At 46.3% G+C, this 23,749-nt stretch overlaps 1 protein-coding gene across 3 annotated transcripts in view; it reads right to left on the bottom strand.

Annotated features, from left to right (window-relative positions):
* The window catches only part of LOC147697153 (nucleoside hydrolase-like), a 228,160-nt gene that overhangs the window by 24,950 nt on the left and 179,461 nt on the right, over positions 1 to 23,749 (bottom strand). The gene's annotated exons all lie outside the window — the stretch shown is intronic.

Genomic DNA, 23,749 nt, shown 5'->3' with positions numbered 1-23,749 from the left:
AAGGCTATAGTGGGGTTGACATTGGTATCTGAGGCAGGCTCTGACCTAGTCAGAGTACCTACCCAGGCTGTTCTTGTTTGTACTGGGGACATGGATTTGACCCCTACAATAAGTCCCAGTACTCTGGGCAAGTACAGGCAGACACCTTTGATCAATGGAAAAATGGATCAGGCCTACAGGGACACCTGTGCCAGTGTCACTATGGTGACACCAGCATTTGTGGACCCTGGACAGGTAATACTAGGTTCATACTACCTAGTGACCAATGCTAGCAATGTCACTACCAACCATAGTATGGCACTTGTTAATTTCTTCTGGGGAGGGGTAAATGGCCTCAAAAGGGTTGTTGTTAGTTCAGACCTCCAAGTGGACTGTCTTTTGGGCAATGAGTTGGAATCCTCCCTATGGTCAGATGTGGAGTATAGGACTCATGTGGAAATGTTAGGTTGTCAGCACATGTCCTTGCTGTGACTAGGTCACAGGCCAAGAAATGCCCAGCTGAACTAGTGCTGGATCCTGGAACAATGGACCAGACACTAACCAAGAGTAAGAACAGTAGGGTTAAGGCAGTGCCTTCCCCCTTGCCTCAAGGTGAGGATCAGCTCTCACAGGAGACTGACCCAAAGACCCCAGAAGGAACTGTCCTAGAAGAACTTGAGCCTGAACAGGTTGAGCTTCTTGGGACAGGGGGACCTTCCAGGGCAGACTTGAGGCAGGCACAATTAGACTGTTCATCTCTTGAACCCCTCAGACAGCAGGCTGCTGCTGAGGCTGCAGGGAATGCAACAGGTGCCCGTAGAGTGTATTGGGATGATGGACTCCTTTACTCTGAGGCAAGAGACCCCAAGCCTGGTGCTACCAGGAGGCTGGTCATCCCCTTGTCTCTGAGAGGTTTCCTTCTCACCTTGGCCCATGAAATTCGCCTTGTAGTTCTCTTAGGCCAGAACAAGACTTGGGACAGGCTTGTCCCACACTTTCACTGGCCCCATATGTCTGAATATTTAACAACAAGGGGTGGTGATGGACAGAGTTTCTGAATTAAGCAGAATACTCTCACCCAGTCAAGAGATCAGGGCTAGATCAAACACCGTTTTTTAGCTCACTGCACCATCCCAGCTCAGAACCTGGCTATATGCAAATTAGTCTGTTCCTGTCCCAGTGCATGATGGGAACAGGGCAAACCAAACTACCAAGCCAATTCTTACACTGGGAAGGAAACAAGCTACCGGGGACCGGTTTCTGGCATTTCAGCCGTCGTCGGCCCGGCTTGCTTGAAGCCTGATGGTGCAATGAGCAAGGGACTCACATCTGAGTATACCCTTCCACGCTTAGGGTGGACAAAATATTTAACAACAAGGGGTGGTGATGGACAGAGTTTCTGAATTAAGCAGAATACTCTCACCCAGTCAAGAGATTAGGGCTAGATCCAACACCGTTTTTTAGCTCACTGCACCATCCCAGCTCAGAACCTGGCTATATGCAAATTAGTCTGTTCCTGTCCCAGTGCATGATGGGAACAGGGCAAACCAAACTACCAAGCCAACTCTGTCACTGGGAAGGAAACAAGCTACCGGGGACCGGTTTCTGGCATTTCAGCCGTCGTCGGCCCGGCTTGCTTGAATCCTGATGGTGCAATGAGCAAGGGACTCACATCTGAGTATACTCTTCCACGCTTAGGGTGGACAAAATATTTAGCAACAAGGTGTGGTGATGGACAGAGTTTCTGAATTAAGCAGAATACTCTCACCCAGTCAAGAGATCAGGGCTAGATCCAACACCGTTTTTTAGCTCACTGCACCATCCCAGCTCAGAACCAGGCTATATGCAAATTAGTCTGTTCCTGTCCCAGTGCATGATGGGAACAGGGCAAGCCAGGGACAGACTAATTTGCATATAGCCAGGTTCTGAGCTGGGATGGTGCAGTGAGCTAAATAACGGTGATGGATCAAGCCCTTATCTTTGGACTGGTTAAGAGTGGTCTGCTTAATTCAGACACTCTGTTCATCACCACCCCCTTTTCTGAATCGTTTTTGGCCACCATAGGTGTGGCAGGGTATACTCAGACATGAGTCCCTTGCTCACTGCACCATCAGGATTCAAGCAAGCCGGGCCGACGACGGCTGAAATGCCAGAAACCGGTCCCCGGAAGCTTGTCTCCTTTCTGGTGAAGAATTGGCTTGGTAGTTTGGTCTGCCCTGTTCCCATGATGCACTGGGCCAGGGACAGACTAATTTGCATATAGCCAGGTTCTGAGCTGGGATGGTGCAGTGAGCTAAATAACGGTGATGGATCAAGGCCTGATCTTTGGACTGGGTAAGAGTGGTCTGCTTAATTCAGCCACTCTGTTCATCACCACCCCCTTTTCTGAATCGTTTTTGACCACTATAGGTGTGGCAGGGTATACTCAGACATGAGTCCCTTGCTCACTGCACCATCAGGATTCAAGCAAGCAGGGCCAACGACGGCTGAAATGCCAGAAACCGGTCCCCGGAAGCTTGTCTCCTTTCTGATGAAGAATTGGCTTGGTAGTTTGGTCTGCCCTGTTCCCATGATGCACTGTGCCAGGGACAGACTAATTGGCATATAGCCAGGTTCTGAGCTAGGATGGTGCAGTGAGCTAAATAACGGTGATGGATCAAGCCCTGATCTTTGGACTGGGTAAGAGTGGTCTGCTTAATTCAGACACTCTGTTCATCACCACCCCCTTTTCTGAATCCCATATGTCTGAAGACACTAAAGAGTTTTGTCGCTCATGTGTCACCTGTCAAGCCAGTGGCAAATCAGGTGGCACAACAAAGGCCCCCCTTATACCACTACCTGTGGTGGGGGTACCCTTTGAAAGAGTGGGGGTTGACATTGTTGGACCAATGGACCCCCCAACAGCATCTGGGCACAGATTTATACTGGTGGTAGTGGATCATGCCACCAGGTATCCAGAAGCTATTCCCCTTAGGACCACTACAGCTCCTGTTGTGGCCAGGGCCCTACTTGGAGTTTTCTCCAGAGTGGGGTTTCCTAAGGAGGTTGTCTCTGACAGAGGTGCAAACTTCATGTCAGGATACTTGACTGCTATGTGGAAGGAGTGTGGTGTCAACTACAAGTTCACTACCCCCTATCACCCACAATGCAATGGGCTTGTTGAAAGATTCAACAGGACCCTCAAAGGGATGATAAAAGGGTTACCTGAAAAGCTTAGGCGAAGATGGGACATCCTTTTACCCTGCCTTCTGTTTACTTACAGAGAGGTCCCACAGAAGGGGGTTGGTTACAGCCCTTTTGAACTTCTCTTTGGGCATCCTGTAAGAGGACCCCTGTGTCTTGTGAAGGAAGGATGGGAGTTACCTCTCAAAAAGCCTAAACAGGACATAGTGGACTATGTACTTGGTCTCCGCTCCAGGATGGCAGAGTACATGGAGAAGGCATCCAAAAACCTCGAGGCCATCCAAGAACTCCAAAAAGCTTGGCATGACCAAAAGGCTGTCCTTACTGTTTACCAGCCTGGACAGAAGGTGTAGGTGTTGGAGCCAGTGGCCCCAGCAGCTCTCCAAGACAAATGGTCTGGACCCCATACTATCATTGAACAAAAGGGAGAGGTCACCTATCTGGTAGACCTTGGAACTCCCAGGAGCCCTCACAGAGTACTTCATGTGAACAGGCTCAAGGCATTTGCCAACAGGGAAGACATGGGCTTGCTCATGGCTACAGATGAGGGACAGGAGGAAGAGAGTGACCCTCTCCCAGATCTACTCACTCAGAACCCTGATGATGGGTCAGTAGATGGTGTAGTCTTTTCTGACAGCCTCTCTGAGCACCAACAAGAGGATTGTAAACAAGTTCTTCAATCCTTCAGGCAAATATTCTCTCTGACCCCCAGTCAGACAAACTGGTGCACCCATGAGGTGGACACTGGTGACAGTCTGCCTATAAAGAGTAAAATCTACAGGCAACCTGACCACGTCAGGGACTGTATAAAGAAAGAAGTACAAAAGATGTTGGAATTGGGAGTCATTGAACCCTCAGAGAGCCCTTGGGCTAGTCCTGTAGTTCTAGTGCCTAAACCTCACACCCAGGATGGAGAAAGATGAGGTTTTGTGTAAACTACAGGGGTCTCAATGCTGTCACTAAGACAGATGCCCAACCAAGAGCAGATGAACTCATTGACAAATTGGCTTCTGCCAAGTTCTTGAGTACATTTGACCTGACAGCTGGTTATTGGCAAATCAGGTTAGCTGAGGATGCCAAGGCCAAAACAGCATTTTCTACCTCAGGAGGTCATTACCAGTTTGTGGCGATGCCCTTTGATTTGAAAAATGCACCTGCCACTTTTCAAAGGTTGGTGAACCAAGTTCTCTCTGGGCTGGATGACTTCTGTGCAGCATATCTAGATGATATTGCTGTCTTTAGCTCCACCTGGGAGGATCACCTGATCCACCTGAGGAAAGTTTTGGAGGCCCTGCAAAAGGCAGGCCTCACTATCAAGGCTACCAAGTGCCAGATAGGGCAGAGTCAAGTTGTATACTTGGGCCACCTAGTAGGTGGAGGCCAAGTTCAACCTTTGGAGAGCAAGATACAGGCCATGAAGGACTGGGCTCCCCCAACCACCCAGACACAGGCCAGAGCTTTCTTGGGCCTGTCTGGTTACTATAGGAAATTTTTCAGAAATTATGGAACTATTGTGACTCCACTTAATGACCTGGCAAGTAAGAAAATGCCAAAGAAAGTTCAGTGGACAGTTAGCTGTCAGAAGGCATTCGATGACCTAAAGCAGGCCATGTGGACTGCACCTATTCTCAAGAGTCCAGACTACTCCAAGCCATTCATTGTCCAAACAGATGCTTCTGAGTTGTGTGTGGGAGCTGTTCTATCTCAACTGAACATTGAACTGAACTGAACATGGCTTTTATAAGTAGAAGGCTGACCCCTAGAGAGAAACGTTGGTCAGCTATTGAGAGGGAGGCCTTTGCTGTGGTTTGGGCCCTGAAGAAGTTGAGGCCATACTTGTTTGGTACTCACTTCAAGATTCAGACCGACCATAAGCCCCTCTTATGGCTAAATCAAATGAAGGGTGAAAATCCCAAACTTCTTAGGTGGTCCATTTCCCTACAGGGGATGGACTTTACAGTGGAGCGCAGACCAGGGACTGACCATGGCAATGCAGATGGTCTATCCAGGTACTTCCACTTAGAACAAGAAGACTCACCTGGTCAAGGTTAGTTTAATGTCCCTAAGTTTGGGGGGGATATGTAGGAGAGTAGGGTCTGCAATCCTATGGTCACCCCCGATTTTTGCTTTTTGCTTCACTGGTTTACGACTTTCCCTGGCTGTGGGCCTGCTAATCAGACCCACAGCCTAGCTGTTCTCTCTCTAAATTGACGAGCATGTACCTCAGGTGCATTTACCAATTGGTACTGGGCCACCTTATCAGTCCCTGTACAGCATACCTTAAGTATCCAGGGCATAGGTGTACCCAGGGCCTACCAGGGGCTGCAGCATGTATTATGCCACCCCTGGCTGGCCATCCAAATCTGACACAACTGGCTGCTCGACAGCTGGGGCAAGGTGGTGTAATCACCCTTTGCTTTAGATATAGTATTCCTATATGTAACCCTAAAATGGACACATATATTCCTATCAGTCACTCCTATGGCAGGCCTTATCAATCCTGAAGGCAGAGTGCTTGGAATTAGGTGAGATGGTGCTCTGGCATGAGCTGAGCCCGTTTGCAGCTTGCGGAACCCAGCCCTAATAGCTGTTCCATGATAACGCTATACCATATACTCTTAAGTGCATTATGTACCTCGCGGTCAAATGCTAACTTTGGCATAGCATTATCAAAACATGTCGAGTAAGGTGTCATATGAATTGGAATACTAACCCCTCGCCAATTCTGGCGACGGGGTTAGCATTCCACCCTTCTAGAGGGACACGACATGTATGTAACTGTGAACCCAGGTTAAAGTTAACTCGAGCCTCAGCATCACAAAATGGATGCTGCCACCACAGACACAAGTCTGACCTCCTGCTGCTGGGAGTCTTTCCAGTGTGGGAGGCTTAGACAAAGGGTTTCCTGCCTTGGGAGGTACTAGCACCACCCCAGACAGGATTTTGTGTATTAGGTAGGACAGGGCTCAAAGGAATGAGACATGCCTGGGGCACACAAGGTGCCCTGTGCATACACCGGTCAGAACCAGTTCCTTGCGCACTCCAGCCCCAGAGCTGGCGCAAGACCGGACAAAGGAAAGGGGGTGTAACCACCCCCCTTCCTGGTCCCACCCAGAGGAGGGACCTAGTCGTAGTGCAGCCCCCTTTAGCAGAATAAAGGTAGGAGCTGGTCCCATTCCAAATCAGATTATCCTGAACAACTTCCCAAGAAGAAACTCTGGACTTCGACGTTCTGCTCCACAGAAGACTGAAGATATCTCCCTTGTGGGCAAGGAGTGTCCACCCTGCACCAGCAGGCACCATCAGCGTACAGCGGCTTCCCTTTGTCGTCTTCCTGCAAGGATCCAGACTTCAGAGCCCGACGAGACCCGGATTCCCAGACCTCTCCGACCGCTACCCACATCTGCAGCACAGCTGAGACCCGTGGGTGCGACGAGACACGTGGGACCGGCCATCTTGGAAGAAGCAGCACTTCGCTCCAGCACGACTTCAGAGGCATTCTCGTCCAAGTGCTTTGGGGACTGAGAAGCCCCGACCCCGAGCAGCTCCTGCATCGAAGATCAGCCCTCCAGCATCCACGAGATCTGCGTGTGGCCCTTCTGACTGTTTGCTGCTCGACGCGTTGTCTGGTCACTGGCCGGCTGGCTTGTGACCTCCTAGACGACGAACTCCGACAACTTTGCTGCTGTTCTGGTTGCTCCAGACTGGCCCTTGCTCCCTTCCAAAAGAGGAGCACCCCAGACCCTCCTGGTCCCCTCCAGACGCCGTTTCCACTCACCGCGTGGGTTGCCTTTGCCAAGGCCTGTTGAGCCCGAATCCGGAGACGACACCGCCGACAGCGAGAGCCTGCGTGGGACAGCTCGTGCCTCCATCTTGGTCGTCGAAGTCACCACCTGGTCCCTTGTGGCTGCAGAGACAAGCGTCCACCTTCACCTGATCGCGACGACGACATCTGGTTCCACTCCTGGTTCCATTCCAGTCACTGGCTAGTGACTTTGAACATTGTCCCCTCTGCTTTCAGGTTCTTCTCTTCACTGATCCACCCTTGCATCACACCGAACATCTTCCTCCTGACCGCCTGCAGCATCTTTTCCTCCAGGCTCCATAGACTTCAACGCCGGAACCCGACACGACTTGGCACCTATACACCCGCAGCCTGTGGGTGAGGTAACACGAGCATTTCGGTGCTCAAGGGTAGCTTGACTCTCCTAGTGTCCCGTTCCACAGTCGTTTTATTCCTATCTAGTCAGGGACGTCCATACTCACCTTTTCTTTAAACTGTACTGTCCATAGACAATTGTACGCATCTCACGTGTCAGTTCACACTCTGCACACGCGCTCCGTGGGCCTCCTATTACTTACCTCCAGTTAGTATAGTGTGGTCCCAGCGATCCTACAGCCTCTGGACAGCTCCATTCCTTTGATTGAGTTTCACATTCCACTTACTTAGTATATGGTTTGTTGCACCCCTCAGGCATTCGTGTAAATATTGTGCGAACTCGTATTTCCTTTTGAGTATTGTTATGTGCTTCGCCCTCTGACCTCATAAAGAGTTCAGAGGTGTATGTTAGTTAATAAATATCTGTTTCTTTTCATAACAACCTGTGTGGTGTCCTTTCACTTGGTATTCAAGGGGTTATATGTGGTAAAACAGCTGGCTTCACATGCCATTCAGAGTTTAGCCTAAAGACTGCTTTTGTCCACGCTACTAGGATAGCTGGTCTATAAGGTTGACTTACAACCAATCACCATAAGGATTGTTTGGACTGATACAAGGTGATCACCAGAACTAGTGAGCATCATATATCAGGCCAACTTCTCACAACCACCCCCTGCCATGGGGCAGAAGTTAGATAGTCAATAGGTGTGTTGCACTTCCAGGCTGGACACCTCTAAGGAGGTGGGCCACTTGTAGTGGACAGCTGAGAAAGGGTTTCCCCATTTTGAATTTGGTTAAACTAGGAATTGTGGATGAGGATTATGCCACCCTCCACAGGAAGTGGTCGTTTAGAGGCTGTAGTCACCTCAGGGGTAAGGAGCCCATTGGGTACTCCTCTAAATGCCCGAAAATTCAGTATTTAGGGGTTCCCTCTGATACCAGGAACTCAGATTCATCTACCTGGGACCCGAAGAAGGACTAAGAAGAGCTGACATTGCAATAATTGTGGACCAGCTCCGAAATTGGCGCCAAACCCTGCCTGGCTGCTGCTGCCCCGGCAATTGCAAAGACCTGATTTGTCGAGAAGCTGTGTATCTTCCTATTATTATTATTATTATTATTAATGGAAATTTGTATACAAAGAGCGCAACTAAACCCGAGGGCATCAAGGCGCTGAAGATGGTAACCAGAGGGCTCAATATCTACCGGAGGGGGAATTAGAGATAGGCTTCTTGGAATAGCCAGGTCTTGAGTGCCTTACGGAACTGAGTGTGAGAGGAAATCACCTTAAGGTCATTAGGGAGCGTATTCCAAAGTCTGGGCGCAAGGAAGCGAAAGGACCTTCCTTCCCACCTGGCCTTGGCTATACGGGGAACGGCAAGCAAGTTTTTGCTGGAAGAGCGGAGTGTTCTCCCGGGGACATAATGGGCCACCAGGGCACGAATAGCCTCCGGTCCAGATTCATTAAGGGCACGATGAGTAAGGCATAAAGCCTTGAAATTGATCCTTGCCTGCATGGGAAGCCAGTGCAGGTCTTTTCTGATGGTGGTGCCCGAGGAACGTTTAGGAGCACCTGCAACAAACCGGGCAGCCGCATTCTGCACGTTCTGGAGGCGCTGGATGAGACCACTGCTAATGCCAAGATAAAGGGCATTGCAATAGTCCAGTCTGGAGGCAATGACCGCTATTGCTACCTGTTTGCGTGCCTCAGGGGAGAGATAATGAGTGATCTTTCTTAAAATCCTCAGGGCATTGCTACAAGTGGACACAGTCGTACTGACCTGCTTATCCAGAGAAAGGGAGGTGTCCAATATGATCCCTAGATTCCGGGCAGAAAAAGTTGGCATAGGACAGGCCCCAAGAACAGACGGCCACCAATCCATAGACCAGATCTCACTTTTGCCCCCAAAGATAAGGACCTCGGTTTTCTCGCCATTCAACTTGAGGAAGTTCTTGACCATCCATCCGACGACCGCCTCCATGCAGTTTTTAAAATTATACGCAGTTAGGCTCACAGATTGGGAGATGGAAGCCATAATCTGCGTGTCGTCGGCATAGGAGAGAACTTCCAGCCCAAAGGATCTTATAAGTAAGCATGGGCGAATTTTGCGAATCTCGCGTTCGCGAATTTTGCGGATTTGCGAACTCGCAATTCGCAAAATCCGCGAATTCTCGCAAATTTGCAGATTTTTTTTTTGTGTTCGCGCGGGTTTATGCCAGTTCGCGAGGGTTTTGTACAATTTCGCAAACGCGAACTTACCTGTCGGCTCGCAAGTTTTGCGAACTTGTTGTTTCTACGTGTCCAGCCTGTTTGGGACACTCTTCTTCATCACTGCCACTCTCAGTCACCACTGCCACTCTCTGACTACTCATGCCACCCTCTGGCCCACCCATGCCACCCTCTGTTTCATCACAGCACCCTCTGGTTGTCCAGTCAGTGCACATTATTGTGGCAAAGCAAAGCACACCTTCCCTGCCTCAAGTGACCTGAATTAATTTGGGGCTGATTAATGTGTCACAGAATATTTTTTTAGCTGGCACCTGCTTCCTTAGTGCTTCCTGATTAGTGATCTTTTGCACTTGCTAAGTGCTTTCATTGTTGCAAAATTAGTTACAACACCTGCCCTGCAACAACTGACAATAATGAATTAGGGGCTGATTAATGGATTTGAACTTCCAGCCTGGCTCCTGCTTGTCTCCCTTAGCTGTAATTCAGGACCTTTGCGGCATATGTGTAACTATTCTGAGGTTCAGAGCAGGGTCACATAATAGTTGCAAGTAGGCAACTGAACTCTGGAGGGGCCCCTCAGGAAGCACTACAGGAAATGGCTACTAATGATGAGCCTGAACTTTTGAACCTGGTAAGTAGTTTCAGTTTTGCTAAGATCGTATTTCTGCAATTTAGCGCTTATTCGCGGGGCGCGAAGTTGTACTGGGAAGCCGCGAACTCACGCGAACAGTGCGAGCAAAATCCGCTGCTCGCGGATTTGCGGATTTTGCGGGAGATTCGCGAATCTCGCGGATTGCGAATTTACCGAAAATCCGCAAAATCCGCGAGCGAAACGGATTTTCCGCCCATGCTTACTTATAAGCCTGGCGAGAGGAGCGACGTAAATGTTAAAAAGCGTCGGGCTCAGTGAGGAGCCCTGGGGGACCCCACACTTCACGGCCTTAGCAGGAGACATATACTCGCCTAGCTTGACCCTTTGCTTCCGTTGATCAAGAAAGGAAGCGAGAAGATTGAGTGCAGAACCCTTGACTCCCAGTTCGCTGAGTCGGTTAACAAGAATAGTGGGGGACAGGGTGTCGAAAGCCGCCGTAAGGTCAAGTAACACCAGTAAGGTGGTATGACCAGTGTCGACCTTAGAGAGGATACTATCGACCACCACTGTAAGTGCCGACTCAGTGCTGTGGGTCCTCCGGAAACCGTGCTGAGAGGGATCAAGAGAGTTGGTACTATCAAGGAAAGCACTCAGATGGAGGTTAAGATGAGTCTCCAAAAGTTTAGCAGGGGCAGGGAGAAGGGAGATGGGACGAAAGTTCTTTAATGTCCCAGGGTCCAAGGTAGGTTTTTTCAATAGGGGCTTGACAGTGGCCAATTTCCAGGAGAGGGGATGGATCCCCTTTGAAATGGCCAAGTTTATCACCTCCATCAAAGGGGGAAGGATGGTCTGTCTGCAGTCTTTAAGGACTTTTAAGGGACATGGGTCCAAAGGTGATCCGGACTTAAGCTTGTCCAGCAAAGAGTTCAGATGAGTAGAGGTAATGGCGGGGAACTGGGAAAAAGAATGGGAAGGGGTGGGGATGGAGATATCAGGGAGGGTCGAAGAGGAGGCAGAAAGGGGACTGGAGTTATATGATTCCAAATCTGTGTAGATATCCATGATCTTCTCATGGAAGAAAGTGGAGATCTGGTCACAGAGAGCCTGTGAAGCTGTTATGGGGTCAGACATCTGAATGAGGGAGAGGTTATCCACTATCTTAAATAAATCACTGGATGATTTAAGGGAGGACGTGAGTTTAGAATAGTGAGCCTGTTGGTCTCTAAGTACGGCAGCTTTATAGTCTTTGAGAAGGGCTCTATGTTTTTCCCTCTCTATGGGATCAAGATGTGTCCTCCAAAGCCTTTCCTGCCTTCTGCATCCTTGTCTAAGAATCCTAAGAGATTCGGAGTACCAAGGAGCTGAGGGCCGTTTCCTAGCAGAATAGTGGGGCCTGACCGGGGCGAGTGAGTTGACAGCCTCCGTCAGGGAATTGGAAAGGTCAAGAGCCGCCGTGTGGACATCACCAGTGGAAGAGGGCTTGAGTGTGGCCAGATATGGAGCAAGGGAGTCGTTTGTAATGTCCCCAAAGTTCCTTCTCAAGACCCATTTGCTGTGATGGGGCTGGGGGCCACTGGGAGGAGGAGGGGAGAAAAGAAAAGGGACTGCAAAATGGTCTGATCATGACAGAGGGACAGGGGTACCAGTAGAGAGACGAGAATCATTGCTAAAAATTCCATCCAGGGTGTGGCCGGCTAAATGGGTAGGGCCAGTCCTTAACAGAGATAGATCATAGGAGGATAGAGCATCCAACAAATGGGAAGTGTCAGGGGAAGTATGCTTTTCCAAATGGAAATTAAAATCCCCTAAAATGGTTAGGCAGGGCCCATCGATGTAGGGCTCTAAGATATTAAGGAATTCAGAGCAGAACGCCGACCTAGGACCAGGGGGTCTGTAGACCAGTATCCCGGTAAAGGAGATAGTGGGTTTTTGGGAGGGCTGTTTAGCGCTTCAACAACCATGCAGCATCTCCATTTGGGGTCTATCGGATATGTTCCCAAGTTCCTGCTTGCAGCCTTTTACATGTACTCTTCCATTGACTTTAACGAGTAGCGCTCGAGGTTACGAAAGCGTCCAGCTCCTTTGCATCCGGACACACCAGGGCTGGTAAAACTGAACTCTTAGAGTTTCTTGTGACCTTAGCCCCTAAGCAATTTAAGTCCCAAAAGGCACCCTCAAGAAACGCTCTCCAGTATATGTACACAGTGTTTGTTTCTCCCTTAGGATAACATTACCGCATTCAAGGCTCATACCTCAAAAACTGTTATCGAGCATTTTTGCTTTTTTACAGTAAAAATCCTATCTCCGAAAGCACTTACCTGATTCTGAGGATCTTGGTGTCTATGACTATATAACAATCTGTGTTATTTTTCTAAATTGGTCTCAGATTTCCTTCATGAGTGTGTGTCTCATTTATTGACTCTGTGTGTACACTACCCTCTGATAAGCCTAAGTTACTCAACCGCACTACCACAAATAAAGCACTTAATATTATTAATTTAGGCCCTGTAAACAAATTAGGGTTGTCTGTACGTTTTGCATGGTGTGCCATTACATTAGCACTACCACATAAAAGGCCAGCTTCCTCCAACCAGTACCAAGGAGTGAGTTGTGACTCTTGAGTACTTTCCTCAATATCCTGGTCCCTGGGCTGTGATCAGAGTTTACTCCTCTCTACCCAAGAGCTTCATTGGGCTCGACATCAACAGCATTCGTCGACGGCCTCACCGAATTCGACGCCAAGCAGCACCCGATCAATGGCTTCATCAGACTAGACACCGAGCAGCATCCAAGCAATGCTGGCAACCTTTGGCAATGGTATCTCTGGTCACAATGTCAACTAGTCTCTGAGACCTTGTGCAGAATCTCCCTATCATTGTTGAGCCTGCCCTCGGATCCAGTCAGCTCCCACTCAAGAATGTCTAACTCAATAAAAGTTTCTAAGTGAAAAGGTAACTTGGCGTGGCTTGGATGGCAGGGGTAATGGCTGCCTGATCCAGTCGCTCGGCCAAATGGAGGAGCGATTTTGGCAGAATTCTGGAGACACAGGGAGCGGAAAATAAAGAGGACACCAGTTTCCTCCTTCCAAAAGCATGCAGCATAAGTTGTGACGGAAGAAACTGACACTGGAGGCTCAGATGATTCGCAAATCTAAGGCAAAGTGAGCGAGATCAATCCGACTCAGCATCCACAAAATGACGGCACCTATAACTACTAATACGTCCGTGTGACACGCAATCACATATGGAAAGAGGCTGGACTGACTCCTTATATCGCCTTGCAGTGCTCTATGTCTTTTAAGGTGGGTGCTTATTGCTAGCAGTGCTGTACTGAGAATATTAGTCTACATAGAGAGGCCACCTGGCATACGATCTGCCTGACCCTGCAATGGAGCTTCTTCTCTGACTGACAAAATCTGCAGTTCCTCACCCCCATGCGGCCAGTAAAACAAGCGACACGTACTTAGTGCTGCGCACGCCTATACCTGCATAGGCAGTGAGTGAAGTAACGCTCGCCTAAGCTACAGCATGCCTCTACTAGTGATCCCCGGCCCTCAGGCTGCCTCTGCATGGACGCGAATAACTCTCTGAAGTCAGTCAAATGTGTAAAACCGCCAGCAGACCCCCAACCACCAACAGTAGGCACTGAGACGTGATTGTAAGGCTTAGGCAGGAGGTTTGCGTCTAGTGAAGTCTTTGGTGCTTATAAAGGCTAACGAAGGGGCTGGTGCTCCCCCACTCTTCACATCTCCCGGTTTCAGAGTGCAAAACCGCAAGGTACGCTCCGCACGGCACGATCTAAATTGAAGCCTGCCCTCATAATTGCGGAATAGCTACGCTTATCGGGAGAGAAGTAGCGCGTGCCAGAGTCTATGTGAGCGTTCCCGGTCTACAGTCTACCTCTCCGTACGCTGAGTGAATTCTTGAAGTTAAAAGAATAAATCAGAGGACAATTGTGTCTAGTATGAGAGCTGCGACTGAGGCTTGAGGCTTGAGACAGGAGGCTGTTGGCTTGTGAAGGTGTAAACTATATGTCAAAGTGTTCCTGGAACGGGTTTGAGTAAACGCAGGGGACAAGAGACACGAGGCAAGTGACACGAGGCAACCTTGATGCAGGGGAGCTGCGGGTGATAAATCTAAGCAGAAGAGTTGCGGGTGTTACACCAAAACTGTGCTAGCCTCTATGTCTGGTCAGACACTAACCTTGGCAGCATTACCTGTTCCACTTGCTGTTTTCAATGGTACAACGGGTCAACTCACAGCAGCGCCATCTGTACACATGCATCCATTGTTATCTGCAATACTACCTCTAACTTCAAGCGGATACAAGTTCTGAATCTTCTAATAACTAAATCTCAGCTCATACCAAATCCCATTGACTGAGTTTGTCTGAGTCGTTCTCAACAGGAAGTCTGAGTTTGTCTGAGTCGCTCTCAACTGGAAGTAAGATTCAAGAGCCCTCCCATTGTTCCTTACAGCTGGGTCCACCATCTCAGTGGTCTTTACAATATCAGGTTCCACGGGCAAGATGGCTGATAAAGAATCCAGAGCTTTATTTAACAAATCAAAAGCAGAACCGGCAATCTCAGACTCTCCAATCAAAGCCAAGTCGGACCTAAATAGCACAATGGACATGATACTGAAGAAGTTGGCTGAAGTACATGACCTGGCAAAATCTACAAAACAAAATACTGACTCCATGCAGCTGGAACTCACCGACATCCGGGCAGACATGAACACAATGAACTCAAAAATGACTGATGCAGAACAAAGAATAAGCGACGTTGAGGATGTTGCCACCCAGACCAGCAAGGAAATTAAACACCTCTGAGATACAAGGAGTGAGCTTAAGAGACACGCAGCTGAATTGGAAGATTGGAAGAGAAGGGGAAACATGTATTTTTGGAATTTCGGAGAGCTCAGAAGATGCTGAGGGTTCCTGCGGGGCATTTTTGGAATCTTGGATACCCATGCTCACTTGAATAAACTTTCATCATGGCCTGGATATGGACAGAGCGCATAGGATCCCAACGTTCACCTCCTCAAGCAGAATAGGGACTCGTCCTATAACTTGCAAACCTGTACGCTACCAACACACGAAGGCCATCCTAAACTTCGCCAGGAAAAAACACCAAGTCTCCTGGGAAGGCCATCGAATAAACTTCACACAGGACTATTCAAAGGAGACAGTTGATACGAGGAAAGGGTTCCTTCTACTAAGAGACAAATTGAAAGAAAAAAACAACCAATTCTCATTTGCAGTCCCTTCTACAATCAGGATCTTTGAGAATGGCAAACCGTACTTCTTCACAAATCCTAAAGAATTAGCAAAGCACTTGGAAGCAGCTCCGATACAAGAAATGGAACTTTCTGCAGGGGCCTCCAACAAACGGAAGACTTGATATCCTTCGAGTAATTGTAATTGCTATACTTTTCATGCTTTCGGAAGTATATAAGCTTATATCCGTAATTATATATGCTTTACTTGTGTCCTTATGCCTTCTATAACAGCTGCACAAGTATGCATAGGCGTAAATGATAAGGGATCACAAATGCCTTGCCTTTATTACCTACTGGCGAGTTGTAGCTTCACAAGTGCTCGCTGCAGCAAAGCAGTTAAGCCACAAATGTTTGTTGCGATATTTCATGTCCTTCGTGTTACACATTCAGTCCTGTTTTAAGGACATCGGTTTAATGGGCTGAGACTTATTCTAGGCTTTCACAATGCCTCATTGTCCTGCTTTTCTATGATAGTTGCCATGTTAACAAGTTCACATATCAGTGGCGGTTGTTGATAACTACTGTGTTTAAACATAAATCATTTGTCATTGTCGTACAGATAATGATTTAGTGTTTTTCAATCTGAGTTCTCCAGATGAAAAACTCCAAATTAATACCTTGCTGGTTGCCAACTGACGGACCTGCCGTCGATGCTGCTGCATCCAACTCTCTCGGGTAGCGGAGGGAGGGAGGGGTGGGGAGAGGATGGGTAGAGGGTACAAGTATTTGTGGTTGTTTTCTTTTTGTTGTACGTAGGTCTTTATCATTTTCATTTCCTAAATTATGTTGGAATAACAGGTATGCTCTACTTCCGTTTCATGGTCAGTGACAAGGCCCTGAAGGGCAATAAAGGTAGACATCCTTATCAGATGACTTTCAATATGATTCTAGAACATTCCATTGTAGGTCTGGAGGGCGGGATACACACCTGCACACCTACTCACCTACTATACAGACTGCTTTATTTCTATAGCGACCACTAGATCTGCTGATGGCTAAAGATATTGCAGAGAATCTTAATATAGTTTCCCTGAATTTGAAGGGGCTTAATCATCTAGTTAAGCACAGGAAAATCTTCGACTACCTGGCCAAAACTAAGGGCTACATTATACTTCTTCAGGAAACAAAACTCTGAGAAGGTTGTGGGTTTTATTAAACACAACCTGATCTCCCATGTCTCCTGTTCGCCTGCAGACCATTAGAAAAAAGGAGTTATTACCCTTACAGCCAGAAAATCCAAATATCACCACTGTCTCACACACACATGATGATGAAGGAAGTATGTTAGTTACGCACATGTAAAGGGGTTATGATTCCATCCAGGTTCTCAATATTTATGGCCCTAACTCCGATGAGCCAAACTTCTGGGAAAAAATCTCAACTACAATTGAGGGCTTTTCTCAAGACGATCTCATCATAGTAGGCAGTGACTTTATTCTGCCTTTGGACCCCCTTATTGACCATCAATCTAAATGTAGATACCAGACCACATGATCACACGAGGTTCTCCACAAAATTTGCTCCAAATTCAACCTTAAAGACTCATGGCGCCTTCAGTATCCAGATACCAGGGACTATACATTTTTCTCAGCCCCACACAGTTCCTATACTAGGATTGACAACATTTTGATCTCAGGTGCATTTACACACCTTATAGACCAAACGGATATAGCCCCTCAACTAGTATCTGACCACTCTTGCATGAATACCAAATTAGCAGGTACTCACTCCTAAAAGGTGGGGTTTTAATGATGAGGTACTCTCTGACCCAGCAGACAAAGAGAAAATTGGAACGGCTATCCAGGACTACATTAAATATAATTATTGCCCAGACACAGACACCTTCACATTGTGGGACACACTTAAGGCAACTATCAGGGAGGTCATCATTGAAATTAAAGCAAAAATCGATAAAAAACTAAATTTGGAGCTTGATACGCTGGAAAAAGAACTTAAACTCTTGGAAGCCTCACATGCCTGAGGCGTTAGATAGCAAGGATATCTTAGATCAACTAGTTAAGAAAAAATATGACTACAACAAAATTGTGAGCAAGCGAGCGGGAGTGTGGATCAACAAATTCAAAGCCCTGAAACTCTGCGATGGGAACAGAGCGGGCAAATTACTAGCCTCTTACCTCAAACACAAACAGAGACAGTTCTCTATCTCCTCGATCAAGGACTCCAATAATAATATTCGGACTAAGCAAAAAGAGATCCTGCGTGCCTTCCACTCCTTCTACGAAGATCTATATAAAACTCGGAAGAGTGCACCAGATATTTAGACTCACTAAACCTACCGAGACTATCAGAGACAGAAAATGCAGCGTTAGGGAAACCCATTTCTGAAAAGGAATTAGTTAACTCTATCAAATCTCTTAGAATCAATAACACCCCGGGCCCAGACTGCTTCTCAGCCTCCTTTTACAAGGCATTCGGTACTTTCCTTCAACCAAGTTTATTAAAAGTATTCAATACCATAGCCAGGGAGGGACACGCATCGAAATCAATGAGTGAAGCCAATATTATTGTCAAACCTAAAGAAGGGAAGGACCCTCTTTTATCAAAAAACTATAGGCCAATTTCGTTGATAAATGTAGATTGTAAATTATATGCAAAAATCTAAGGTTGGATTCCTCAAATATAGAATGTCTAATGATAACACTCTGCTACTCTGTCATATACTTGAGCAGGCTAAGATGAAGCCTGACCCATCTATATCCATCACCCTGGACGCAGAAAAAGCGTTTGTCAGGGTGTCGTGGTCATTCCTGAGACACTGCATGCTGTCATTTAATTTGAGCAGCTCATACATCAATATGGTTATGGCTATGTATTTAGCTCCTACCTCCTGCATAGCAATCAATGGTTCCCTTTCAGATGCCTTTACACTTGAGCAAGGAACAAGGCAGGGTTGTCCTATTGTGTTTTTATCTAGGAACCTAAATCAATATTACCATTGTATGCTCTTACACGGCTATAATCAATAAATATCCCTATAATGCATAAGAATCAGATCCATATTTCAGTAAATCGCCCTTGCAGCCTAAGGCACGGCAAAAGCTACTTCCTTAGATTCCTAGAAAGCACAACGAGTTCTTTCAACACACCAAACCTCCAGCAACCTGGGAAATCCCCGCTTGCTTTGTTTTGATTTGTAATAGAACTCCTGCGAGCACTGTAAGATCGGCCAGTTCTTAGTGACATCTTTATTGACGTCTTATGTCCAAACCTTACGTCAAACTCAGCACCTTTCAGGTATAAATATACCAACGTTGCCTTAAGCAAACACGCGGTGATGGTTCTGGAGCAGAGCAGCTAATCTACTTGCCGAGAGCCCAGCAGACGCGGAGAGCCCACGGACGCTGCCCCTCCTCTTTGACGCGCTGAGAAAGACGCTGTCTTTTCTCCTGCCGAGAAAATCCAGCTCCGGCGTTTCCCGCCTACCATTGCGGGTGACTGTATATCGAGTCCTGAGAGAGAGATACCAGACCTCCTACATTCTATTCCCAAGATACAGTGCTGACTAAACCCTTAGAGAGAATTCTTGAGTCAGATTCTTGGCAAAAACCTACTTAACTCAAACTGCTACTTACTTACTCCTTCCCACGTATTAGGCTTAGGTCAGGTACACCTGGGTAGGCGTATTTTAGAAGCACCAGTTGAGCACGTTAGCCTATGTATATATGTATATATATATTTTATCCATTTTAAAGTGTCTTATGGCTAAGAAACCATATCAATGCTTTTACAGTATTATTTCATAATACTCCTTTTACTGTACGTACTTTACTTTATATTAAGTATTGCAATTGTGGCAATTCATTTCTCTTGCATGAGAAGGAAGACTGCTCAATAAATAATACCTTTTATTGAAAACGCCCGTCTCTCTATTCTCTGCACTCTGGTGAAATTAAGAATGTACATCTGACTGAGTGAAATAGCTGTCTATTGTTTTCACACGACTCTAGAGATTTACTCTTATTCTGAGGGATCAAAGTTGTCATGTTTATGCGGTTGTCGGAGACTGAATCCCTTCTTGTCTGAGCCAGGGAAGCTGATCCCTTCCTATTCAGTCAAGAAAGTTTTCAGTGACCTCTGAGCTAGCTGGCGCAAACCTAAATTAAGTCTAACATAGTCAGTAGAGTCCTAGATGACCTCAGTCCTACATCTACACTGCTGTTTATGTTATTCCAATGCGCAGGGCTTATAGGGAAAATAGGAACTACACTACAGTCCCCTTTTCCCCTCCCTATTCCTCCTAGATCTGGAGCTATTAGGACAAGACATTAAGCATAATAACAACATAAAAGGAGTAGATTTTTGGGGCTCTCAAGTGAAATTAGCCGCGTACGCGGATGATATTCTCATTGTCATGGAGGACCCGAGCTCTTCCATTGAGGCCTTGATGCGAACCATAGAAGTTTACTCAACCCATTTGGGTTACAAACTAGACAAAGACAAATCCGAAGTTAAGGCCCTGAACATCCAATGCACCGGGGAGGTACTAGGAGACTCGGGCCTTACATGGCAGCCGGGATTCATTAAATATCTGGGGGTTGAATTCGATAGCACTATCTTTGAGTCACTTCAACAAAATGAAATGAACACCCTGGGGAAAATTAAAGATCTTTTAGATGCATGGCCCCCAAAGTTCATCACATGGTGGGGCAGGATTGAGACCATCAAGATGATGATCACGCCATCAGTGAACTACTTAAATAATCTGCTCCCTCTCATACTGTCTGAGGACTTCCACCGCAAGCTGGACATCCCGATTTCAAAATGTTTGTGGCAAGAGAAAAGAGCTAGAATTAACCTGAAAAAACTCATATTGGATAAATCCCCGGGGGTGGTGGGGGGGGGGGGGGGGGGGGAGGTCAATTTAGCAGATTTTAAACTTTATCAGCGTTCTTAGCAAAACAGGGATAGTATTGGCTCATACCGCCGGAAGGATACACACCAGTCTGGCTGGATATCGAAAAATCATTACTGAATAACCTTGCCCCAGCAGCCCTCCTTACCTCCAACTTCACCAATGTCAGAGGCTCAAAATCCATATTTAAAAACACAAGGTCTGCACTATTGAAATTAGATAAAAAATTGGACATCGGAATAAAAACTCTAATCAGGAGTCCCTTTAGGACAACCGTAAGATCTTATATAGAGGGAACACATAACACAAGGAGTCCAGAATTGATAGAGGTGTCTTTTTTCCATACCAACTGTTCCACTCAGCAGATCCCTTATCCCTTGCCTTCCCTGGAGTTCTACAACTTTTTAGAAATAAAGGCTGCATGATCAAAAGCTAATTTACTGTCCTTACCCCCTTCACTACCACAATACGTGGTCGGGATAAATAAATTGGGACACCAGGTCTCTTTGATCTATAAATTAATCCACCCAAAACAATCTGCCCTCAATAAGAAGCTCATATCCTTCTGGGAGATACACTCCTCTTCGCCGATCTCTGGCCATCTATTACTATTTTGCAAATGGATAGAACCTTTTTTGGAAAGGGTTTTTGGCTTTATATCCAAATTATTCTCATGCTCCCTCAAAAAGGAGCTTTCCACGCTGGCATTTGACTTCCTCAGAGTAGAATCGTTGAATGACAAGGATAGGGCACTTCTAGGTCTCCTCCTGACAGTAGCGGTGAAGATCATATTAAACAATTGGAAAGACACAAGAAAAGCGTCTTACAAGAGCTGGCTGAACTGGGTCTCTAACCTAAGGGGTGCTGACAACATTGCCCTTCAGAACTTGCCATGGAAACCCCCCTCAGACACATGTTGGATAGCCTTGAACGATATTTCAACTCACATAAACTGCCATGAAACACTATTTTCGGAGGCGTGACTTATTGTTTCCATACATGAGACGTTCTGAACAATTTTGCTGTACTACTCTAATAGGCAGATATTGCCACTGTATATTTTATTCCAACAGATGCTTACCTGCAATTGTATTATTTGTTCTTTTTGTATTATTGCATGTATTTCTTTTCTCTTCCTTTCACAGGATGTGTCATGCAATTTAGTATACGATAGAAGATTATTTATGGTAGATTATACAGCCCTTTATCTATTCTAACAGTGTCTACCATGTTAATCGCACTGCATTACCCAGACTGTCATGATACCACCTCAATCATCAATGTATTATGTCTTTTATCGTTTTCATATCAGTACTATATTCATGTTTTTATTATTTGTGGTTTATTATGTGTTTTATGTTCTCAGAAAACAACCAATAAAAACACTTGAACTAGAACATGGTAACTTTGTGACCAGGGCGAAGCTTATCTTGCATCCGACCCATGGTCTGTTGCGGTCAGCCTTAAATCTTACCCTTGTCCTGGACCAGTTGCCTGCAGTTGCCACTTAACGGAGTCTTTTGGTGCTATTTTTACATACACATTTTTTTTTAAAATGTAGAACCCCAGTTCTTCTAACTGGAGTAGTGTTGTTTTGGTGCCATTTATTAAAACATTTTCAATTTTTCTAAATTAGTTTGAGATTTTTCTTGTGTTGTGTTTTTACCTTAATACTGTATGAGTACCTCATAAATATTTGTAACTTTGCCTCTAAGGTAAACCTGGCTGCTCTGCGCCATAGCTCACAGGGGTTGAACACATGTTTATTTAGTGACATTGTGATCATTATTTGAGGTGAGTACAAAGATGGTGTATTGAAGATGAGAAGAGTAGAAAAAGTAATTTCAAACAAAATATTGGGAGCAAAAAGTATGGAAGCAAGATGGGATTTGAGCCGAGATTCCCAAGTAGGGGTTGGGGATGAGAAACTTTTAAGTGGCAGGCTCCCATTATGTAACGGCTACATATTTCACTAAATGCCTCAATTATATCAAAATATTTACCACTGATACTGCATCTAGTATCAGTGTAGAGGGAGTAGAGGGCTAGAGGCCATCAACTTTTCTGCAGGGTCTATCCCTCACTACAGATACCCATAAATATCCTATTCCTAATGTCTTGCTTATGTGCACTGTTATGATCCAAATCGGCATTGCAGAGCAGCACCCATGACCATGATTTGTTGTCCTTCACCTGTTGGTGGAGGTGCGTGACCTTCAGGGGTTTCACGCTTGGGCCCTTCTGGGCATTGACTAACTAGGTGACATCTGGAAAATGGGAAAAATGATCGACTTTGAGGAATTACAACCTAAGTACCGTGGGCCTCATTTATGAGGCTGTGCGTCACTTTTACGCCGCTGGTGCGTCACTTTTTTTGACGCACCAGTGGCGTAAAAAATGCACCTTGTTGGGCCATATTTACAAAGTGACGCATCTAGGTAGATGCGTCACTTTGTAAACCCCTGCGCCACATTATACCTGCGCCAGGTATAATGTATGCAAGGGGGGCGTATTGACGCAAGGAAGGGTCGTAGAAGTGACGCAGTGAAATATATGAGATTTCACTGCGTCACTTTTAGTACGCTGTTGCGTCAAAATCTTGCGCCTGCCTCACAGCAGGCGTAAGACTGACACAGGCCCTTTCACATGGGGCTTGCCCCATGTGAAAGTACGCATTGCTGGAGTTGCGTCACTTTTGTGACACACTCCAGCAATGCGTCACTTTTGCGCTTACAGATACGTCAGAAATACTGACGTATCTGTAACTCCTTGCGACATGATGCGTCATACATTAAATATGACGCATCAGGAATGTCGCAAGGAGTGCGTACTGAGAAGTGACGCATCGCTGCTTTCACGCAGCGATGCATCATTTCTCATAAATGAGGCCCCAGATGTCAAACTCGGAAAAATTCAGATACATACAGCTGAAGCATGCCCTGAGATCACACGTGAGAAAAAATGGATAGCCCCTCTAGAAGACAAAATATTGGCAGACCCGATACCAGATAAGGCAACTTCACTTATTTATAAAAAAATTATCAGTAATGCTCCAGACCCATTATTGGCCATTAGGGAAAAGTGGGAATTTGACGTAGGGATCCTAGAAGAGGAAGACTGGTTGAAAGTTACACAGAGCCCTCGAGAATTAGCAAAAAGGGCACATTTCAGATTGATTCAAATCAGAATTATACACCGACCTTATACAACCAGATCAAAACTTTAGAAAATGGGCAAATGTGACTGAAACGCATGTGCGAGAGGTTGTAGGGAAGAAGGTACATTCTTTCATACAATATGGAGTTGTCCCGGGTTGCATCAGTACTGGAACACAATAGTAGCAATATTGTTCAAGATCGTCAGACAAGTTGTCCCACTGGAAGCCTGATTCAAATCAGAATTATAAACCGACCTTATACAACCAGATCAAAACTTTAGAAAATGGGCAAATGTG

The sequence above is a fragment of the Lissotriton vulgaris genome, chromosome 8 (genome assembly GCF_964263255.1).
Source record: "Lissotriton vulgaris chromosome 8, aLisVul1.2, whole genome shotgun sequence".
Classification (NCBI taxonomy): Eukaryota; Metazoa; Chordata; class Amphibia; order Caudata; family Salamandridae; genus Lissotriton; species Lissotriton vulgaris.
Note: the sequence above shows the minus strand (reverse complement) of the source record. Positions and strands in the feature narration are given on the sequence as shown.